We start from the raw sequence: 20466 nt of genomic DNA, 5'->3' as shown, positions 1-20466 counted from the left end.
CAGTAGTAGTAGTATTAGCAGTAGTGGTGGTTATAGCAGCAGTAGTAGTAGTAGTGGTAGTAGTAGTGGTGGTAATAGTAGCAGTAGTAGTAGTATTAGTAATGACTCAGTGGTTACTAGGATGTAGATCACAGTAAAAGGGCAGCAGACGGAGGCAACCAGGGGAGACGGATGCTGACTGGGATGTGCCGTCTGTTTGGCACAGCCACTTCCTCTGTGTCACTTCCTGCGCTCATCAGCTTCTGCCTCACTGGGAGGAATGAGCGTCTTGCCCCCCTGCTCATTACCATACTGTCCGGCCGACCACTGAACCCTTCTGGCTGCTGGCGAGACATGAGGTCGGTCAACGCGGAGGGCAAAGAGGTGCTCATTACTGGGATATTTCTGTCCCTATCATATGGACACAAATATTAATGTAGCAATTGCACTGACAACTTAGTGACCGTGTAGTGTGGGTACATGAAAAAAAAGCTGTCATGTACCCACCCAAAAGGCTGACACACATTCAACCCTCAGCTCTTATAAACCAGAATTCAGTAGTAAATTGTTGATGAAACAGAGTGGTTTGAGTAACCACTGCTGTGTCTGTTCACATGTATTATTTCTAAGTATTCTTGGGTCCTCTCTAAATGTCTTTTCATGATAGGCGGACATTCCAGACTACAGTAGGAATTCATAACACACAGGTAGGCTTTGGACAAGTACATTGCACCTACCTAAAATCATACAAAAGCCTATTTACTCAGATCCTAGCATGGGAATTCTGCATTTCTGGTCATTACTTTTCAAAAGTCTTACAAAACAATTACTATGTACCTACATTAAATGTATTTGCAAGATTAATCTTTTCTTTTTCTCATTTCTGTTTTCACAGACAAACCAATATCACCTTATACAGACTATGTTAGTGGTCTGATGATGGCTTCAGCCTGGCAAATTGGTGATTCATTCATTATAAACCGAGACTTACCATATATCAATATCTATGCAATAATTAATGCCATCTTAACCCTTGTACTGGGTTAAATTGGCCACAGGTGATGCACAGCACAGCCTTTAAAATCTACCTTCTGAATATTGCAAAGGTTTAAACTTATTAATGAAAGATCAGTAGCTTTTTTCCTTTCACTGCTCTCCAGGAAGCATCCTCGAGTGGATAGCGTGTCCAGATGATTGAATTATCAGTGATCAATATCGCAGCAGATCGATATTACCACCTCACTGCAGATACACGCAGTCTGAAGTGAAGCTTGGGTTAACAAGATTGCACTGGCCTCAGTGCTCCATTGTTAAAGCCAAGTGTCAGACATTTATGTACGGGGTCAATTCTAACTGGAAGACTCAGGCAAATACTGGGTTACTGGGCAACCTGTTTACTGCCACGGCCCGCGTGTACAAAAAATCGTTCATAGCTGAGCAGATGGTCAGAGCAAGGACTAGACAAAGGCAAGACCACTTCTGCCACTGGGGACGCTCAGCTGAAATTAATTTCGCCTTCTTGCGATCGATCACAGGAACCGTTTTCCATGAAGAAAATCCAGCACTATTGAAATTGATATTGAATTGTGCTCCAGTAATTTTGATGATGCAAAAAGAAAAAAAAAGAGGAGTAAGAAGGAAAACTCATACACAGGCAGAATCAGATTTGCTCAGTTAAGTGGACAGACATTCGTCTCATTTCCTAAAGCTCTCCCTGGCTCCTAAAGCTTTTCCCCCCATGTGGGCCCTCAAACGTCTTCAGCATCTCCCCACCAGATAAGAACTTATCCCCGCTGCTCGGAGAGTCTCTCGGAGACCCCCGAGGGGCTTCATTAAGTACGAACACAATGCAGTTCCGGCCCGCTTTAGTTTCCTTTCACTGAACAAACAGAATCCAGGCCCAGGTCGTTTTCTCACCTTGTCGTAATTACAGCTAAAATCAGGTGTGAAAGAGAGTTGCGGGAGTGAATTGGGGACCTGGGTCCTTTTTTGTGAGTGATGACAACATGGAGAAAGAGGGCTGGGAAGACTTTGACATCACTCGCCGAATGACTTCCCATACAGCCGTGCACTAACACCGCTCCTCTGCTTTTAGGCCAATTGGAAGTTAATTGAGTCATTATTTCCCCATTATGTGGTGATTTGCCCCTCAGATTATGTGGTTTCGGGCAAGGAAGGACTCCATTATGCCCTGTGTGTGTGTGTGTGTGTGTGTGTGTGTGTGTGTGTGTGTGTGTGTGTGTGTGTGTGTGTGTGTGTGTGTGTGTGTGTGTGTGTCTGTCTGTCTGTCTGTCTCTCTGTGTGTGTTGATACATGTATAGCCATCCAGCGTAAACACATATACCATTATAACATGTGCCAAAGTGGAAGGAAACAGGCATTTTCTAACCAAAGGTCATCATTCATCTCATCCAGGTCTCACAACATTTGTTTGAGAACTGAGGGGTTCAATGCCGCCTTCTAGTTTGGTTTGACCACCTTGGTTTGATTATTTTGATTTTTGATTATTTTGCAGGACATGGCCTTGATCCTTGACTATTTGCTTTCTTATGGCAGGATTTGACAGCACTGTTTGTTCAATTGTCCTGGCAAAGGAAAAAACAATACTAAATTAGAGCCATTGTTTTTGTTGAGGCTGAACTGCTATGCTTTTTTTCATTTGACAGCTGCGAAAGACAGCTTGCAAACACAGCAGTCACGTCAGAGCGATCAATATTGACTACATTGGACTGTAAGTTTCTCCAGCTGGGAGCTGGTCAGGTTTCAAGAACTGCAACCTCATACAGAACAGGTGGAATGCAGGACAAACTGGGTGTGAAACAAGTGTTGGCTAGAAATGCTAATGGTTTTCTATAGAGCCTGTAGTGTTGTTTATTAGTGGCTTAGAACAGCTTAAATTGTGCAATTATTTTATAATTAAAATCAAATTATCACATTTACTTCAAGCAGACTAAGCATGTAAATTAAGTTTCAACAGATATGTAACTGCTAGTTTAATCATTCTCTTCTGATGGCTTTGGGCTATTTGTATTATTAGATAGTGGATAGATATGTCACTTTTACCAATGATTATGTTATGATTGGTGAACAAATCAGTCATTAATTATTCTAATACAAATTTTACCAGGACCAGAAATCAATGTATAAACATTGACTTTGCTGCTGTAGGGATGCCTCTGGTTTTAAGGTTAAAAAATATATACATAGGCTGTTATGTCATATAACAACATGAGACCTGCCATGACAATGACCTAAAATGGTAACACAATACTGTTAGATCATTGCACATTAGCTATCAGGACAGTGATGGTACGGATGGGATTTATGGCTGAGAATTCAAATAAAGTTTTTTCCTGTTAGTTGGCTGAGCCGTAATACCATAATACCAATGGGAGCACTCTGAATCTGATGTGCTGAATTGCAGTGAGCCGTGCACTGGACCACGATCCCAAAACCATGAACTGGCCTTAACTTTTGAGTTTTGAAGACCGTTCCACTGTCAAACATACTATCGCACACTATCTACATGTTTAGTGGTGGATTCCTGCCTCAGAAAACCACTTTTGTCTGGATGTCCTTCTGCACCTCTAGTAGAGAAACACAGACACCGCAAACCAAATCCATTTTGAAGCAAAAACCACCGACATTGGCAGAGAGACCCCCTTCCACCCCCCCCCCCCCCCCCCCCCCCCCACCCCCCAAAAAGTAGAACATCTTCATGCTTTTGTACAGTACAGTGAGTTAAGGATTTCACTGCCGCAGCGTAAATGCACTGTAAATGACTCGAGGATCAGTCATGCTTCATTTTGTTCCTCCGAGTTGCGGCTACGCTTGAGCTGGAGGATACTCTGTGTGGCAGAGTGAAAGCCTGCCAAACTGGGCCAGCAGACCACTAGCGCCAGCGATGGCTGCTTCTGCTCAGCTGGGGCTTATCCTGGGAGCTCCAATAATAGGCTTTCATTTGATCCTCAGGAAAAGCATGTAATACTCCTTTCTTTATCAAATCGGTTCAGACAAAATTACACAATGGGTCGCACTATTGCATGATGGGATGCTGCTCGGGCAACGATAGCCGAAAAGGAGATTGATTTTTCCTTTAATTGAGACAAGACAGGGAGCCTTTCATAGCGCTCCAGAATAAGCCACCAACACAGGCCAGCAAAATAAATAAACAAATTCAACAGCCCACCAAAAAAGAAATGTCAGCAAAGCAGAATGCAAGATTTACAAAAGGATTAGAAAGGTTGCTGAAATAAAAGTGCCTCATTAATGTGGTAAGCTATACCTCTATTTACCCTAACTGTGTGTCTGCCATGATGGACAGCAGGGCATCGGGGGCTCAGATTGTTCAGATGAGGGAGTGAAGTACAGTGGGAACGCCCAACACTGGACCTTTAGCCCGTAACACATTCTAATTAAGCACAAATTTTTCTATGGACTTGAACAGGGTAAGCAAGGGATAAGCTGAGCGAGGGAATACAACAGCAACTACCCAGATGGGTAGCTCTCCAGGACTGGCAGCTACTGAGGCTGCTACTGTGTGTGTGTGTGTGTGTGTGCGTGTGTGTGTGCGTGTCTGTCTGTGTGTGTGTGTGTGTGTTGGAGGAGGGAGGGGGAGGTGGTGCAAGGCCAGGCTGGGTCACGCTGTGGAGGGAGTTGCAGCAGAAGCAGAGTAGGGGTGTGAAGCACGTGGTGTCTGAGCCCTTATGGGAAGTGACACTGTACCAGCAGCACGGTGGCCATCATTAATGTGGCACAGAACTCCCCCAGTGGGGCCGCGAGCAGCCACGCCTGCATCAGCTATGCAACATGACACGCATGCAAGCCCTACTTATCAGCCATCCAGCCAGCCAGCCAGCCAGCCTCACACTCCCGCACACATTAGAGAAGACTCACCATACGTAAAAACAGCCCATAATAGAGGGATCTTTCAAAGTAAGATACTATAAATTATATTGTAAATGTATGCACAGAGGAACACAAACAAAAAAAATGAAAAGCAAACACACAGACACATACATGCATAAATAAACTCACACACACGCAACAGCTGGTGTTTCTAAACCCAAACTACAACACTGGCAACGCTGTTTTGAGGGCCTGTTTAATTCAGGCTTTAGCCTCACCTCCAGCACGGCAAAGAAAGTTTTCTGCAGCACCAATCGCACACAGTTGAAGAACAGTGTGTTCCCTTCGCCCTCTGAGTGAGGTTGGATAAGGGAGTGACCGAGTTCAATTCTTAATAGCAACCTAATTACAACTTAATCAGCTGGATCTTTGAAGATCACATTCATATCACAGCATAAAAATAGAACAGACCTTCAAACGCGACATCCAGGCGGCACTGCATCTCACTGTAATGAAATGCAATCACCCCCCCCCCCCCCCCCAAATTTCCTATTATCCTGTCCTTAACCCAATACGATCAATTCTCAGATTTCTCTGAGTACAAGAGAAGCATTATTTTAGATGCGATTGTGGGTTCACACCTGATCCATGTAAATCGGCCTAACCACCACTGTGTGAACGAGAGAGGTAATGCCAAACAAAGAAGCTTTGCAGCCATTTTGAGATTGGCTTTATTCATAGCTAAGTACTGTTATTTTAAGGAGAATGTCATCTAGCTTAGACCTCTCTTGGGAGAAAAAGAAACACTGTCACTCCCTGGCACGGGCCTTGGGTTTCTGCAAGTGGCTATTTTCAAAGCTAAGGATAAAAACAAAGGTTTCATACCCACAGACAAATATATTCTCTAATGAACTAATGAACAGTTATTTTACACAGCAACATAGCAGGTAGTCAAGGAAATTGTTTTCTTTATTACACATTCTAGAGCTTCCCTACATTCCCTGAAGATAGCAGAATATTAATATTTGATTGCAAAATAATTTGTTACTGGGCCTCTTTTCATGGACTGCTTCTGTGTAGAAGCCAAGTCATGAAATTAAACTATAACTCACACTAAAGGTCACACAACATCAGCATCTCATGGATAGAGAATACCTCTGGGCAAATTGTGAGGCACAAAAAAAGCTTTTTGTCTGAGTCTAACCCCATCCACGATAAAACAAACTGCGACCTTTCCAAGTGCAGAGGGAGGCAGATCTACGACAAAAACATAAAACAAGATGAACTGTGCTGTACGAGGAATCAATTTACACTATGTGTACACAGAAATACGTGTCTTTAAAAAGTATCAGGCTGTCTATTTATGGATGATACGACAAGATTTATCCGGAGAGAAAACAAGCCCTAATGGAAAGTATCTGTAATCAGTATCTACTAATCTGTTTCTGTACAACCACTCCGGGTTGGTTGGAGGTCATTAGTGACACCCGGGGTTGAGTGTGTGAAGAGACTGTTAGTAGGCTGACAAACAGATGCCTTCCTTCGTATCTTCAAGCTTTATCTTTCAAATTAGCAATCTGAGACATAGGGCCACTATGTGAGAAGATGACATGTGGTACTTCACCCCAGAGAAGCCAAATCTAAAACCACTATGAAAAGAAACTCTACTTCATCATACAGAAAGCATTGTCCGACTAAAGAATGCTTCTCAAATAATTGTGAAAACATTTAGTAAATGCCCATTCATTTCAGAATTATCATGACAGCAGTTATCATTTCAAAGCCTTCAAAAGTTCCATCATTTCTATTTTAACAAAAATTCTGCATGCAGTAAGCTATCCTTTTGGCCCTTGACTCTCTCGACTGTGGGAATATGTATCTGGGATGTTCGACATATTTGAATGCATGAATAACATTTTCATAAAATTTTCACAGAGGTGCATCTATAATTCACACTGCCTACTCTCTTAACAATTATTAGAGCCAGTGGATACACAAATCAGTGCCAGAGAGTGAAGCTCCTTTTTTTTCAACTCTGCCATCCACCAGCACGATCGGAAACAAGGTGTCATTATTTTATCTCCTGTGATACCTTATTGCCTGAAAAACTAGAAACATCACAGTTTAACAGAAGCTCTGCTAATATTCCCTGGGAAAACACAGCTCTTTGAAGACGTCGGGGGACAAACAAGAGCCTCTCCAGCCTTTTTGCTCTCCTGATGGCGGTTCTCTGAATGTTTGAGTTTGTGGTTTTGTGCTGATTTTTTAAGATCTGGCATTCCATCCGTCGATTGAGTCCATGCACCCGGGGAGATTAAAGCGTGTGATAAATATTTAATATTCAACTATACAGCTACGCGTAGCTATAGAGGAGCGTTCTGAAGCAGAGTTGTGAACTGGGTTCAAATTAGGAGGGATTAGGGTGAAGGGCTCAGGATTCTTTAATGAAAACCCAAATGTACTTAAGCAGCTAACATGCAAATTCAGAATGTACACTGTTTAATGACATACTGGTTGAGGATGCCTCTAAGGCTCCAGCAAATATAATCCTGTGTATGTAGAAGGGGCGATCCAGGGACTAACTGCATACCAAGTTTCGGAAAGAGGAGGTAACGCAAAGTTTCTTAAAAAAAAACAGAACATTACGGGTCATTCTTCAACTCACTTGTTCAAGAAATGTTCTGGTTTCTTGTGTGCAGGACTGGATCTGCTATTCTACCCCGTCTTCCCTGCTCTCTTCCTAAAGCAAGGGGGACAGAGGGGGACATCTATTCCATTCCATACCGTGTATACATACCTGCACATATAATAATGCTATGTACTGTATATATAATGGTTGCACAGAAGTAAGAAGTGAAACAGGCATCAAGAACACAATACCTGATGCGTATGTGTCTGTGACTATTCATACTATTCTCTTAACATGGTTAGCATCTGCCCACCATGTGTATGAAAACCAACAGCTGAAGGCACGGTAGTGTATGCTTCAGTCAGTTTAAAATTCAGTGAATTGTCCTCAGAACACCATGTCATCCTACACTTGTTAGTAGGGGTGTACAAAAACATAGTTTGTAATGTTTATGGATCAAACCCCCCCCCCCCAGTTTTCCAGTCTTAATTTACTGTTTCATTTTATTTTAAAGGTAATCCTTTGGCCTTCCGTTTTCAAGTAGTTAGCTTGTGAATCATATTCGAATCCAGCTGGGGCATCTGTGCCAATAACCAGCCCTACTGGTTAGGACATAATTCAGAAAAACAGACACAAACTCAGTCAAGCATGTCAGCGGATGAATGCCATTATTAGTGGCATTTAGCCGTTTTGATGTTACCATTTTATTTTCAAGTCTTATGAAGTGCACTGTGTGGTGGACTTATCTATATGATCTTTGTTTATTATATCCATATTTGCTTTTGAACCTGTGTGTATTCATATTTACAGTTTAGAATTGTTGATACCTATAGTATATATTGAATTAACACAAATAATTTGTATTATAAATTACTCATTATTCACCCCTAAAAATAGACTGCTAGACACTGTGCTACCCCCTGGTCCCTTTATGCACAGGCAGCACTGTTGCCAGCCCCGCCTGCCCACAGAAAACAGATTGGCTGGCTGGTTGTCTCTGACAGATTTGTCAACTTTTGACTGAATGGAAGAAATGACAAGGCTCTGGCCAATGGGCTACACAGAGAGCAAGAGAGAGTGAGAAAAAGAGACTGAGAAGAGAGGAGAAAGAAAAAAAGAAAAAGAGGGAATTTTTTTCCCGTCTCGTTCATGGTTTGTGTTCAGTGCTCTGGGTGGCAACGAAACTACACCTACCTGTCTACTCTGACCAGCGGTGATTTGGGTTAATTGGTGCTTGGTCCCAGTGCTCACAGCCTGAGGAGTACAAGGGATCCTGCAATTTAAGAGAAGGTGAATAACTACATGTGACATGATCTTACCATCCGCCTAGCTCCATTAGCAGGGGATCACTCGACACAGCACAAAGCAAGCCCTAACTGCCCTCACTGGACAGTTAGAGATCAGACTTAATCAGAGGCCATTTCACCAAATACAAGATGTTGAGGGAAAGGATGCACTCTTATGGAACACTGACAGCGGTGAGATAGTGATGAATGCTAATTGTTAGCAGTCTTGTTTTGAAACCCACAGCTCCAGCTGAGTCCATGCATACATGAGAGCTGCAGGTACTCTGGTGAGGATCAAACAGTGATACAGGGAGAAAAAGGCCCTACAGCTCTGCAATGGCAATGAGGAAGCTAGCCTCAGGCAATGCAGCTGATCTGACCAATGAGAAATAAGTCTCTAGCGGTTTCAGTGACTAACACCTTTATCACGCAACAGTACTCTTGCAAAGTAGACCTGTGCTAAAGAATGTTCAATGTGCCATGGCAAGAAATACAAACAAAACAACAAAACCTGTTTGAAAAGACCAACCCGTTGACAATACTACATGGACACAAATAGGACCGTCTGCAGTATGTAATCATTACCTTGTCTAATCAGCTTAGGTGAACACTCAATATATTATAATTTTATTCAGTCATACCGAAAAGTTCATACTGTGGCCCTTTCAACTTTTTATTCCAATATGGTCTCAGGCAGGCTGGTGAAATTTTTTTTTTTCTGAGTGGGACCTTAGAGAGTAATTCGTTCACTTTCACTGGCTGCTTCTGGAAATGCCCCTGGGCCATAGCAGGGGTGAACCCTGGGTAATTTCAGGAGCTGGATTAAGACGTGATGAACATGAAAGTAGAGTTGCAGCTACACTGTGTCACGTCACCGTGCCTGCATGCTGAGTGCATCTGCGTGACTGAGTGTCATGTGAGACATATACTGTGCACACACCACACTATATATCACTCCCAGCAGAGCTTCAGGTGAGGGGAGAGAGAGGGGGAGGGAAAGAGAGGGAGGAAGAGAGGGAGAGGAAGAAAGAAAGAAAGAAAAAAAGAAGGGAAGAAAAATCTACATATTTTTCATGTTGTAACAATTCCTACAACCTGAGTTGGTCAGTAGAGACTTTGAAGGAAAGCCTCCACACGCAAGGATGACTTGGTATATGCTAAAGTCAACTGAATCTGTGCAGGACACCTCTAAAACCACTCAGATCTATGGTGAATACGTCACTGTATGATATAACATTATTCCATTTCAGTTGTGATATCCAATAGCCAGGTTTCAATGACTGTATACACATGTTTAGGGCTTTGACCATGAAAAATAAGTCTGTCTCGTTTAGTCTCAAAAATACCATGCCCACCCATCAGCAATGACACTAAGTAACAGTAATATGGACAAAGCACTTTCTTGTAAGTCTGCTTCTCAGGTCTATGTGTTCCATCAGTTCTGACATTTGTCCTTGAAGTGCTAATGCCTGAAACAATGACACTGACAGTGTTGCAAACAGGCTGCAGAACACAAGAGTCTAGTCATGCACCTTGACAGAGACTGCGTCTGGGCACAACCTGTGTTGTCTAAAGCACATCAGAAGAGACTGTACAACAGACACAACAGTGAGGCCTATGGATGTTGATACAATCAATCCACTATCTGCAATCCTTCGCAGGTTTATGGGGGAAGGCAATGACTAGTGCAAAAACATTAAATCAGAGACCAACCTAAACGTTACCCAAGGGACAAGCTTCATGCACTCAGCATCATTTCACACAGTATCTGAATACACACAATTGTAGATGTACAATTATCACCTCCTGATATTTCTAGTGTTACAGATCACAAGGCAGTGTTCAGTCCAACATCAACTCTTTATGACCTGATGAATTTTTCAGCTGGAGCTCACCAGAAGAGGATGTTTGTGTACATGAGATTTATGGGGAAATAACACGTGATGTTTTGATGAAAGATGGAGACAGCTATAACCAGACATCCTCACAATCAGACAGCATAGCAGAACCCCTAGCAGCTTCCACCACAGCCTCAGATCCAACACTGCTTGGAAATAATTCCCTGCTAAATATCTGAGATGGTTCTGAGGATATTATTTTGATCTATATTATCAAACTAAGAGTAGTGCCACCGGTCAGGCAGTCTTCCCTTGAGAACAGACCAAGTGGACCACACCACATAGCATTTTCTGTAACTCAAATCCTGAATTCATAAAATAACTTCTTTGTAGTTTATCAGTCTTCACTGATGGATTTTAACATCGCAGACTGCAGCTCATACAAATCTGTGTTAAACCATACCGCCATGATGAGTACTGGGATATTTCAGAATATGGTATTTCTGTGATCCTATCTAGCTCAATTTATGTAAGAGCCCAGGCCAAGCCTCTTCTAGTTATGCACCTTATCCTGAGTATGCTGGCATGCAATATTTTGTTTTGTGGATGGACACAGCTGTCTGCAAAGCAGAGTTCTCAAACCAAGTTTTATAAACATTTGAAACATTATAAAATAATATATAACATGTACGTATAGTCATGATCCCAACACCACTGCACACATATGCCAGTTTTATTTATCAGTGTAGCAACACACATGTGGTCAACAAAGGGTACAATCAATTTATGCAGATGAGCAGTCAAATAAACAATGAAGCTAAAATGTCCAAACTATTTCATCAGACTAAAATTTCTAAGGAAGGTCACATTCTTGCAGATAAGGCACATCACCCTAATGTACTTTAGATGAAGGGGCAAAATAGACAAATATAATTCTTTCGTTTCAGTATTTGGTTAGGAAAAGGCCATTAACGAATGTATCATAAAGGTAAGATTCTCTGGGTAGTCTATATTACTTATGGTTCAGGTTCAGTAAAGCCCCGACGACTTGTGTTTATCCCGAATCAGCATCATATCTTTTCAACAAAACAAAACAGAAACAGAAGGGAGAAGATGGCAAAAACGTGTTTGCTGTGGAGCGCTCGTTACATATAGGTGGGTTGCTAATGCCATCAGGTCGAAGCCCTTGACATGCGCGCAAAGCTCTGAAATCTCTCAACGGAGGAAAAGTAAAGTATTTTCCGTCGTATGAGAAGAAATGTCCAAAGCGCAACCAGAAAGACAGGCAGTCCCGAGAACAGACGCATTTTCCATTCCATGCGCAAAATTCCGCTCTGTACGTTTTCAATATATGGCATTCTTTCAGAAGAAAAAGAAAAAGAAGAACGGACAAACATAACAAAATGAGTTAACAAGTCGGGAACCATTCATGAAGCTCCAATCTTTTCGTTAAACAAAATACCACAAATGCCGAAAAACCAAAGAGAAACCAAAAGAGAAAAATATGTGGATATCGCTGCGATTTTTGAAAAGGTATCGGGTGGCGTGGCTGTGTCACGCCGCGGTGTTTTTAAGTTATCTTAAAAAATATTGGCTCTTACTGGAAACGCAGTCTTCTCTCAACCGCATTGCTATGCGCTCGTCTGCAGGCGCGCGAGCGTTGTGAAGCCTGGCGGTATGTGTTTGTGTATGTCGGTTATGAGTGTTTTAGTGTGCATTTGACATTAAGCCTAGAATAAAATATGCACAACAAAATCTTCACGAAGAGACACCTTATCAAGCATTTGTCATTGTGAAAATGTATTAAAAATCGGTGTTAGAAGTGAGGCACGTAAATGCAGAAAAAGGGAAAAGAAAAGAGGGAGGCATAAACAAAAAGAAGAAGAAAAATACAAAGAAGAAAAGATTAAGAGGTTGGAAAGTTACTCACCAGGGAAAATCTGAGAGAGATTAAAAATGTTGAAAGAGCAACAAGAGAGCGACAGAAGGAGAACGCAAGAGACGGCGGAAACTGCAGCGCATGAACAGGCATATCCCTGCCCAGTACTCAAGTACTGTCGGGCTGGGGCAAACCATTACAGCCAGAAAGGGGAGGACTGGAGCTGGAGTCAGTGATTTGATTAAAGCTTGAGTATTTACGGTCAGTGTCGGGACCTTGTTTATTTTTGTTTTAAATTCCGAATCAACCTAATTTTAACCTCGTAGCTTTCAACAATGTAACCTTAAGAAGAACCCCCCTTGTTTATTCACAAGCCCTCTAAGGTCCAAACGTTGTTGCCTTCTCATTACCAATTTCACCTTAGCAATAGTACAAGGTTTAAAATCACTATTAGTGATCAGTATTTGTCTTTTTAACACATCAAAGTCACAATGGACTCATTAGAGAGACTTCTTGTGTACCTAGCACTAAATCCATAGCCATGGCAGGTAGGTTACAGGCTTAAGGTTTATTACAATCAAAGGACAATTTTATGGCAGTTATTCTGACAGCCTCATAATGATCAACTTCAAGACTGTTCAGAATTGTCACTCAGGATTAGAGCAATTTTTTTTTTTTTTTTACATTTTATGGGCATATATTGTTAAATCAGCAGAGGCCAAAATGGCTTTAGGCTAAAAATGGAATAAAGAGAAGATTGTAGTGTTTATAGCGGAATATGCGCTCTGTCAGGGTTGCCTATGAGACATGCTTCATTGTTGTTCAGTTGTCATTGACATCATTATGTACCACTCATTCTATACATTTTCAAATCACAGTAGAAGAACTGAAGATAAAATGGTTTTATGTGTCTCTACAATCGGACCACCACAGTATTCCAGTCATAGGGCTCTTTATAAGATCACCTATTTACTGTGACCCCCTGGCCACCAGGAGGCAACTGCCCGTGGTTTTTCAGTGGCAGAAGATGAGAGGCACGCTGGCTGACTGAGTGAATGTGCTTGTTACTAGAGCACTTTTATTCTGATAAGACACAGGCACAGTAGGAGTCAGGTAAAAGAGAGAGAGAGACAGCAAGCGCGGGCGAGAGAGAGAGAGAGAGAGAGAGAGAGAGAGAAGTGGGGGGAGGGGATTGGAAGGGAGATAGTGAAAGAAAGCATGAATATGTGAGAGACCAAAAGTTAATATATGTACACGAGACTGAGATAGAGAATGAGTGAAATGACAGAGAAAGAAGGAGGACAGACATAAAGTCTTCATGTGTGTCAAAGAATTCAAGCATCAGTAATGCACTGAAGATTTCACACATCTGTCTGAGTGGTAGCTGTGCCAGCTTCCCAGCTTTGCATTGCCCCCTGAGACCTCTCAGTATCTCCCAGCGATTCCCCGATGAGCGGAATCCAGTTAGCTGTATATCACCCTGAAAAAGACATCCCATTAAGAGTGACGGAGAGAATCCTGAAGGGAGGGGAAGGGCAGGGCAGGGCAGGGTTATGTTGTTCAGAATGTAACCCTTAAATTAAGACGGGTAATTAAATGAGGGGAATGTAATCACATCCACAGTAAAGTTAACCACCCAATGCCACGCAAACAGATGTGAATTCCATGTACTGCCATGTTTTTTTCACACTTATTATCTGTGGCCCTGGCAAATGTGCCCATTTCTCAGGCTTGCCATGTGCATAGCCACTGATAGGATAAGGAACTGACTTTTTATTACAAATAACGATCTCCACTCTCTGAAGCTAGCTCCAGTAAAATATAAAGCCCTTTGATAGCATAAATGCTGCCCTAAGTAAAGAATCCCTTACCAGCCTTAAAGGGAAAGGTGGATACTGGTCTGATGTAGCACTCTACCAGTGAGACTACAAAGAAGCAAGACAGGCAAAGCAAAGAAGGCTATTCCCAGGACAGTTTAGAGTCCGACTCAAACAGCAATAGGTTTTCAGAATAAACCATGTCATTTTCCACAGAACGCAGTGATTGCATGGAGGAGAGTGGAAAGCTGTGTAAACATCTGCAAAAGTACATGAGTGTAGTCAAACATCAACAATCTCCTAAATATTAGACTGAGCTTTTCAAAATTCAACCAAGTCACTCAGCGAAAGCTTTCAAAAAGAAAATGGCTATTGTCAAAAATCCCTTTTTGATGGCTTGCTGTGTCGGTGCCTTTGTGGATCAGCATGGATCACCTATCATTACCATCAGTATAATTTTGTTCCCTGCTTTCAGAGCCATAAATCAGAGTTGCTATAGATACACAGGCACAGGCAATTTGCGTGATATGAGCCTAACACTCTACCTGAAGGCCGGTCCCATAAATACCGGCAGTTTGGGTGAAAGGCATTTTGCCTTGTATTAAATTACTTTGCATGAGAGTATTAGTCACCTGTCAGACACTGTTGTTGCTGTAGTGCATTATCAACTCTGCATGCTGAAATGGCGCAGACCTACTTCTGTGATAGCCACTTTCTTTTTTTATATACCAAAACTCATCCTAGCATTCGCATTCACTATTCTTTTGATACGTTATAAGGCTCTGTTGAAAAATGGCCACATACTGTATGTATATTATTTTAGGGTATCAGAAGTATAATCTGCTTTGAGTGGCAGAATAACGTACTGCCAGGTTGCACTGGTCTATTCATCTTTTAGTGATATTCTTACACTGACAAGTGAAATATGTCAAAAACACTAAAATGTATCTTTTTAGGTAATGAAACTCTTTTGTTACAATGCCCAGCACCTAGCGATTAAAAGAAAGGTTCATTGGGATATGAAGACACATTCTGCAGGATAGACACACAGACACCCAGGCATGCAATAACTACAATAAATAGAAGGAAATCCATAAGTAACCATTACATGTAAGGGTTGAAAGTGATTTGTACAGCAGGTTTTAATTTTTTGGGAGAAACAGGATGTTTGAGATGCTCTTAGCCAGTTAAGCACATCTGTAAATGTAAATATAATACATATACAGTACATGTATCTAGTAGTTAGGAAAGAGTACTCTGTGCTAAAGACAGTCTGTAGTGATGAAGAGTTTGCCACTAATCACTCTGGATATTCCTCCCAATTAATTGACAGAGTTCTCTAGCAGGCCTGTGGTCCCATACAACTGTGCTCCAACTCTAGCTCTTGTCTTCCTCAATGGTAAATAAATCATGATACCTTGGCTGTGTTGAATAATGGGGCAACTCACAGAGTATTAGCATTTTAATGGTTTGGTGTGGGGCGGAGTGGTGAGAGAGATGAGCGAATGCTGTTAACATTGGCACACTTGCAATGAGACAGACCGCCTCTTTAGAGAAGTTGCATTGTCCTCGGGGCTCTATGTCATGTAAAAAGGAAAAGCCTTAGGACTTAGAGAAATAATAGCCACGGTCAGATGGAAGTGCATACAGATTGCCAGGCAAAAATTACATTATGTCCATCCATAAATGCTGCAAGACAGTTCAAGCCTCTCGAGAGTTTGCAGCTAAGGACTTGGCAGATGTTTGGCCTTGTCTTACTACTCCCATCTTTGGGTTTCAAGCCCCAGGAAGGAACAGTGGCTAATGCAGAGTTGAGGGAAAAAGCACTACTGAGTATGAAAATAGACCATGAGTAAGAGCCCTTAAAGCACCGGAGCCTGCTAAAAAGCCAGCTCCCACACACCAATAATTACACTACCACATTTAGAGGGAGCGAGTGCTGGAGGTGAACTCTCGGTTAACGATGTATTCAATAATATATTGATGTGTTCTTGTGGTCAGACTTAAGCAAGGCTTTTGCTCAATGTCGCCCCGGTGCCAGGGAGAGAACGCGAAGAAATGATGCATCTCCAGCCATTCCACTGATTTAGGGCTGTTGCCTTCCATGAAGAAAATATTTCACAGCCCACCGGCATATATTAGACAACATGCAGGGGGTCCCTGAGAAGTGGAATTGCAATGATGTGTGATCATCAATAAATGGAGAGGTCTATCTAAATTTCATCAGCAGGAAGGTAGGAGGGTAAATGACGTGTGTGTGCCGTCGATCTTTATTTGTCCACATTTGCTGTTCACTGGATTCCAATTAGTGTCTCTGGTTGGATGTAATATGAATTGAAGTGTGCATGCGTGAATGCTTGCAGATGCTTGTCTGGTCCTGTGGCACTGAAACATAAACATGGGAGCAAGAATAGTTTGAAACTAGGAGGAGATCTGATTAAATGCATCTAAGTCAATTTCAAACTGACCGTAAACTAGCTGGACATTCCGAGAGCATAGAAAAATAGAAGACATTGGCAAATGAGATTACAAAATGATGCCTTGATCACACCGATCCCAGGATCATTGTAACCTTTAAAATGCGACTACACCAGGTTGCTGAATTTGGAATTTGGAGCTGACATATGTGGATTGAAGAAATTTACAAGAACACCCAATGCAAACAATATTAGAAGAAAGTGTGACCTAAAGAATCAAGAGACTGCTAAATAACGGTCAATCTGGTTGAAACGGTGCTGACAGATTTAAAGATGAGAAGCAGGTTATCGAGTTGCCAGTCATGTCTGATTTTTTTCTCTTTCATAGCTGAGCTTGCAGGTAGAAGAACAAAACATCAACAAAAGACCTTTTCAAGAAGAGGTCAGACCATAATGGCCTTGGCTAGGGAAGAAATTGGCTTAGAATGCTGTATGTCTATTTTCTCTCCTCATCATTATAATCATCACCATTCTACTCCAGTTTCCCACTTCCAGTGTCTCTCCTTTATCAGAGAGATGCAAGCAAGGCTACACTGTCTTACAGGGATCAGTGCATAATTCAACAGACTTCCTACTGAATATTCAGTCTGTGCCGTTAAAGGTGTAGTGCATGATTTTAATCCAATACACTTTTAACACAAACTCAGCGAATTCCCCTTCACTGTCCTCTAGCTGTCCGCTCTGTTTGTGCGCCCAGAAAGTTCCAGTGTTGATGCACAGTCCTCGCTCTGTAAATGGGAAACAAAGTGGCTTTGACCGATCCATACACTATTCCATTCAATCAACACGTTGCTTCTGGAGCACTGAATGGAATAGTGTAATTTGATTGGCTATTGAGCTCAATTATCATCAATCTTTCGCCAGAATTGCAGAGTGTGCCTTTAAGTGTTCGATGAATCTCTTTATTCAGAAATGAATAGGTAAGTGTGAGGACAAGGAAAAAGACAAAATAAATATTACATTACATTTATTCATATAGAAGCTTTTATCCAAAGCGATTTACAGTCCAGTACAGATATACATCTTTTATCAGTAGGTGTGTGGGATTTTGGTGTTGGTAGCACCTTGCTTAACCAGTTGAGCCACAGAATACTAATATATAATATATATAAAATATGCAACATATAACATATATACTAAGATAAAATAAAAAATAAAATATATAGGTTTTACAGTGCTGCAGAAAGTTTATTTAGTCCTTCAGGTGCACTTAGATTGGCTGTTAAAACCACTTACTGAAGGCTCTGTACCTCTCACTGCCAACCTCCTCTTCATACATCAGTAGCCAGCAGACCCATGTCCCATGCTGTTGTTAACATGTTTCCGTCCCATTAGTCTGAGTCTCAGTCTTGTTCCTTTGTGTTCAGACATGTTTTCTGACCTGCAGTGAACTTTGAGAACCCTCTGCCTTTCGAACTGTTTTGAACTCTTCTGTTGCATTTTTACCACATGGTGAATGCAACCCAATTCCGTTTTGCTCAGAATGGGGCATAGATTGCATACGTGACAATGAAAGCACATGGAATTGGGTGTCTTCACATGGATATGCCACATTCATAAGTGAAAATAAATTGGATACCTTCTCATGTGAGTGCCAAGTGCCAAGATTGGGATGTTACGGTAAATATGATTCCAATACCACTCTCTGGGATCTCACATTGCTAAGATGGAGGAATCACACTTGTCATGTACAATACTTGCATGATAAATCTGTGGTAAAGAGCGTGCACATAAATTTCATACTAAAATGGCAAAATGCCCTTCAACATGCAAGGAAGGTCATCTATAAAACATACGTTTTTTTATGTTACTGTATATGAAAAGGGCCGTAATTATGTTATAAAAATGAACATTTAGGAATGTGACAGACTTTTTCCATTTGGGAGGTTATATTAACTTTTGGCTGAGGCACTATGAGGTTCTGGACCCCAGAGCTTCTTACTCTTATAAGATGAATTAGAGGATACAATGTTCTGTATATTCCACTTGCCATACTTGGACTTCCTTATAGTACATTGACATTCAGCAGACATATTTATTTTATCATTTTTAAAGCTTCTTACATTATTGTACGTATACATGCACAGCACATTTTTTATCAGTATGTGCTCTCTAGGTATAGAAACCATGATGTGTTGTTAGCACCTTGCTCTACCAGTTTGGTTGACATGCTCCACAGAAAACAGGGGACCGTGTGAGGACACAGGCTAGCACAGTTCTCTTTGCCACAGACTCAATCAAGTTCTGTAGTATAATGCAAATAATTCATTCTTCATGTTAATAATCCGATGCTTTGGGGAGCCAATCATTTTGGGGGTGACACTGAAAGACTTCTCTACATCATGCATAAAGGAATAGCTGAAGAACTGGAATGGGAAAAAATTTGATTTACTTTTTGCTCCAAGGGACAGGTGTCTGGTTTCATGGTGTCCATCACACATAAGCATTACAGATCTTTTCATTCATGTTCAATACCATATTTAATTTTTACCTTTCAAATTATGATTAGGCCACCGCTCATATCTAGAAAGGCACAAGGTACTATGCTACCAACATTGTGTGCCGACAGCATAGGAATTTCAGGGATACCACTCACTAAGCACAGATGGCAAGCAATCACATTCAAAGGAAAATGGCCCCTGCAGTTCACCATGGTAGAGTAAACAATATGCATAGCTAATTTTATGGCCTGTGCTCTGCAAATTGTGCCACGAGAGCCCGTCTGTGCCCAGGCCTTTTAGAATAACAAGGCCTATGGGAGAGGTACAGTTGATTTCCAGTTTAAAGGAAGTGAAGATGAAGAAAAAAAAGTCTCATCTGTTCAGTGATATGCAATGCATAATTTACTCCAATAACAGAGAGAGCAGAGAGGAAGGCTTAATGGATGCATGTTAATGGATAGATGATGGATGGGTTCTCAGACACTGCATTAATCCATCAACACACCACACACGTGTACTATGTAATACATACAATAATGTACCGCTGCAGTCACAGCATCTATATTTCGAACTGTGGGACAAATTCAATTACTTAAATGTACAATGTAGCACTGACACCTTTTAAGAAACAGAGCAGTAACCTTCTAACCTTTCAATTGTGTGCTTAAATGCCAAATGTGTCAGTGGAACAAATGTCATCTTAAACATTACGCTGCTTTGCATGTCACACTTTTATTCCTATCTAGTCCTATTCCTAGGTCTACCGTGGAGTTATGTCACAACTTTTTGCTTCTAATGGCAACATTTGCTTCCTCAGAAACACTCTTATGTAGACAGTTGTGTTCAATCTCTCTCTCTCTCTCTCTCTGTGTGTGCGTGTGTGTGTGAGAGAGAAAGACAGGGAAAGAGAGAGAGTGAGGGAGACCTGGGTGTTGTTGACATATATTAGTAAATCAGACAATAGAATCAATTCAGCAAATAGCCGAATTCTCAATCTGCTCACTGTGGGGGTACCCCCTTCTCCAGCAGGCTTTCAGACTACAACAGGAGGTAGTCTGGGACTCTGACCAGGGGTGGCATGCAGTCTGAGCACTGGCTTCCAGCATTATTTGTGGTGCTGTGGATAACTGTTTTTCTTGCCTCGCCTTCACACAGGAGGATATCAATCTCTTTCTGTGAGCAACCCCGGCATGAATCTCACTTGTCTAGCATGGTCGATATCCATTTTCTGGGTCGGCTGAGTGAGCCTGTCTCAGATAAACGTCTAACAGG

At 41.6% G+C, this 20466-nt stretch overlaps 1 protein-coding gene across 5 annotated transcripts in view; it reads right to left on the bottom strand.

Moving 5' to 3' along the window:
- raly (RALY heterogeneous nuclear ribonucleoprotein) overlaps positions 1-13950 on the bottom strand; it is a 73008-nt gene extending 59058 nt beyond the window's left edge. For 2 of the 5 annotated variants that reach the window (XM_031568042.2, XM_031568046.2), the window contains exons 1-2: positions 12511-13950; positions 8651-8729 (exon numbers count right to left, since the gene is read on the bottom strand). The gene's annotated coding sequence lies outside the window, so the exon portion shown is untranslated. Of the gene's footprint in view, positions 1-7492; positions 7568-8650; positions 8730-12510 lie in introns of all 5 variants that reach the window. The other 3 variants (XM_031568044.2, XM_031568045.2, XM_031568043.2) reach the window with 3 other exon arrangements.
- Positions 13951-20466: the final 6516 nt, after the last annotated feature.

Source organism: Clupea harengus, chromosome 5 (assembly GCF_900700415.2).
Source record: "Clupea harengus chromosome 5, Ch_v2.0.2, whole genome shotgun sequence".
NCBI lineage: Eukaryota > Metazoa > Chordata > Actinopteri > Clupeiformes > Clupeidae > Clupea > Clupea harengus.
This window is presented reverse-complemented; position numbering and strand designations above follow the sequence as displayed.